Source organism: Capricornis sumatraensis, chromosome 6 (genome assembly GCF_032405125.1).
Source record: "Capricornis sumatraensis isolate serow.1 chromosome 6, serow.2, whole genome shotgun sequence".
NCBI classification, from domain to species: Eukaryota; Metazoa; Chordata; class Mammalia; order Artiodactyla; family Bovidae; genus Capricornis; species Capricornis sumatraensis.
The window spans coordinates 108,295,323-108,299,215 of record NC_091074.1 but is presented as its reverse complement, the minus strand read 5'-3'; positions in this window follow the sequence as shown (position 1 = coordinate 108,299,215).

Genomic DNA, 3,893 nt, shown 5'->3' with positions numbered 1-3,893 from the left:
ACTCTAGTAGAGGCTAGAGCAGAAAAAACAAACTAGGCTGAAGCAGAAGGTATCTATTGGGGAAAAGCAAGAACTTGTTCTGGTTAACCCTCTAACCTCTAAGTGATTTTCAGAAGCCTTAAAGTCAGGGTACAAGGCACGCTAGTAAAGTAATGCTCAAAATTCTCCAAGCCAGGCTTCAGCAATACGTGAACCATGAAGTCCCTGATGTTCAAGCTGGTTTTAGAAAAGGCAGAGGAACCAGAGATCAAATTGCCAACATCCGCTGGATCATGGAAAAAGCAAGAGAGTTCCAGAAAAACATCTATTTCTGCTTTATTGACTATGCCAAAGCCTTTGACTGTGTGGATCACAATAAACTGTGGAAAATTCTGAAAGAGATGGGAATACCAGACCACCTGACCTGCCTCTTGAGAAATCTGTATGTAGGTCAGGAAGCAACAGTTAGAACTGGACATGGAACAACAGACTGGTTCCAAATAGGAAAAGGAGTACGTCAAGGCTGTATATTGTCACCCTGCTTATTTAACTTATATGCAGAGTACATCATGAGAAACACTGGACAGGAAGAAACACAAGCTGGAATCAAGATTGCCGGGAGAAATATCAATAACCTCAGATATGCAGATGGCACCACCCTTATGGCAGAAAGTGAAGAGGAGCTAAAGAGCCTCTTGAGGAAAGTGAAAGAGGAGAGCGAAAAAGTTGGCTTAAAGCTCAACATTCAGAAAACTAAGATCATGGCATCTGGTCCCATTACTTCATGGGAAATAGATGGGGAAACAGTGTCAGACTTTATTTTTGGGGGCTCGAAAATCACTGCAGATAGTGACTGCAGCCATGAAATTAAAAGACGCTTACTCCTTGGAAGAAAAGTTATGACCAACCTAGATAGTATATTCAAAAGCAGAGACATTACTTTGCTGACTAAGGTCCGTCTAGTCAAGGCTATGGTTTTTCCTGTGGTCATGTACGGATGTGAGAGTTGGACTGTGAAGAAGGCTGAGTGCCGAAGGATTGATGCTTTTGAACTGTGGTGTTGGAGAAGACTCCTGAAGGTCCCTTGGACTGCAAGGAGATCCAACCAGTCCATTCTGAAGGAGATCAGCCCTGGGTTTTCTTTGGAAGGAATGATGCTAAAGCTGAAGCTCCAGTACTTTGGCCACCTCATGCGAAGAGTGGACTCATTGGAAAAGACTCTGATGCTGGGAGGGATTGGGGGCAGGAGGAGAAGGGGATGACAGAGGATGAGATGGCTGGATGGCATCACGGACTCGATGGATGTGAGTCTGAGTGAACTCCGGGAGATGGTGATGGACAGGGAGGCCTGGCATGCTGCAGTTCATGGGGTCGCAAAGAGTCGGACATGACTGAGCAACTGAACTGAACTGAACATGGTGGAGACAAGGAGAACTACTTACATTCCAAGATTCTAATGTGTACAGAGTTTAAAATACAGTGCTTACTGGGGGAGTCCTGAAAGCCGATGGGCTGTTCTGCACGCTGAGTGTGCTGGAAGTTACATAAATCTACATCTTACAAAATTCGGAGAAGTGTACATCAAAAAGTGTACATCAACATTTTTGCTCTATGTTAATTTCATTTTTAAGGAGTGTTTTCAATTGTTATTTCTTAGAGAGAACTGGGGAGTTGACGCAGCATGCTGGATAAGGAACAGATTTAAGTAGAATACTGACTCTACCTGAGACTACATCCTCCTAAGATGGTCCTCGATGGGTTTCTGGCAGGCTGCCCATTTATTTGCCCAACAGGACTAAACACACCTATATTTAGAATCTCCACATATTACCAGCTTTACAATTAAATATAATATTGTTGTGAAAAGCGAAGTGGGAAACTGGGGTCCTGGGGTGGGGATTGGGAAGGGGTCAGGGGTGAGGAATGAATCCAGCCCACACTGGATTAAAATCTGTGTTTGGTTTGCCCACATAGTGCTTCAATGGTTATGATATAAATATCAACAGACTTCCTTCAAAAATTGGATTTCCAGATGCCCTTGAAGAATACAAGATCCTTGAGTTGTATTCCCATAAAGTGCCCATCAGCTGGAGTTGAAGTACTGCCTAGGAGCCCACTCTCTCCAGTCACCAGAGTCCCACAAGCTCGGCCACCACGTCAGCCTGCCACCTGGGCTCAATTGAGGTTTTAACGCCCAATATAAGGCATTCTGCCAGCTGTCTGGCCCAAGGGAAACTCTCAGGAACTGGGAGACTCTTCCTCCCACTGAAAGAAAGCTATAGAATCAAGTTGCCATCTTTGACTTGCTCTCTGAGCCCTGAGGTGCCTTGTCTCCCTACAGGGGAGATGTTCCCCTCCTGTTCCCCCCACTGCTAAGCCATTCTGCTTCAAGATTTGCTCTGTGGACCTGAGCTCAGGGCAGATGAGAACTGGACTCCTCTAGAGGCCAGGATACATCAGGACAGAAAGTATGATGGCAGGAAGGAAAGAGAGCAGGCAGGGACTGAGCAACTGAAATTACTTTCACCTTAGCCTCCTCTGTGTTGCCAAGCCCAGCGCTTCTTCATCATGGCCATCAGATCCAATGCTGATCAGACATTTATCATCCTCACTCCTGGGTGAATAAGGACGGGGAGTGATCAGGCTGCCAGAGTCTTATTTCTAGTAGCTGGTAGAGTTAGAGAGTATATTCTTTTTAAAATCAATTTTTATTGGAGTATAGTTGCTCACAATGCTGTGTTAGTTTCTACTGTACAGTCAAATGAAACAGCTATATATATACATATATCCCCTTTTTTGGATTTCCTTCCCATTTAAGTCACCACAGAGTATTGAGTAGCGTTCCCTGAGCTATACAGTAGGTTCTTATTATCTATTTTATGCATGCATGCTAAGTCACTTCAGCTGTGTCTGCTCTTTGTGACCCTATGGGTCATAGCCCACCAGGTTCCTCTGTCCATGGGATTCTCCAGACAAGAATACTGGAGTGGGTAGCTGTGACCTTCTCCAGAGGAATCTTCCTGACTCAGGGATCAAACCCGTGTCTCTTGATCTCCTGCACTAGCAGGCAGTTTTTTTTTTACCACTAGCACCATCTGGGAAGCCCTCAACAGACTGTTAATAGTGTATACATGTTAATCCCAATCTTCCATTTTATCCCATTCTCCCTGCCCCCTTCAGGGCCCATAAGTTTGTTCTATACATCTGTATTTCTGCTTTGCCATTTTTCTAAATTCCATGTATATGCATTAATACACAATATTTGTTTTTTCCTTTTTTTAAAAATTTATTTCACTTTGTCTGACAACCTAGAGAGTTTATCAACAGCTAGCCTCCCAGGACCTGCCCTGCTTTCTGACCCATCCCCACAGACCTATCTCAGTTCAGTTCAGTTGCTCGGTTGTGCCTGACTCTTTGCGACTCCATGAATCGCAGCACGCCAGGCCTCCCTGTCCATCACCAACTCCCGGAGTTCACTCAGACTCACGTCCATAGAGGCAGTGATGCCATCCAGCCATCTCATCCTGTCGTCCCCTTCTCCTCCTGCCCCCAACCCCTCCCAGCATCAGAGTCTTTTCCAGTGAGTCAACTCTTCGCTAAGGTGGCCAGAGTACTGGAGTTTCAGCTTCAGCATCATTCCCTCCAAAGAAAGACCTATCTCAGTTACTGCTAAATATCTTTCGGGTTTTGCTGCAACTTGTATTTGATGACCAGCACTAAATTCTAAACACATATGCTCAGATTTCACTGTTCATGAACATGGCTGCCTACATACCAGCTGGAAAAGAAAAATGAGCACTCAGATGATGGGCTTATCACTACCTATAGTGTGTGTGTGTTTCCTGGATAAGCAGTGTTTCCTTTCAAGGCCACTCATACTAACTTCAAGCTTTCCAGATCATTTTTTTAACAGA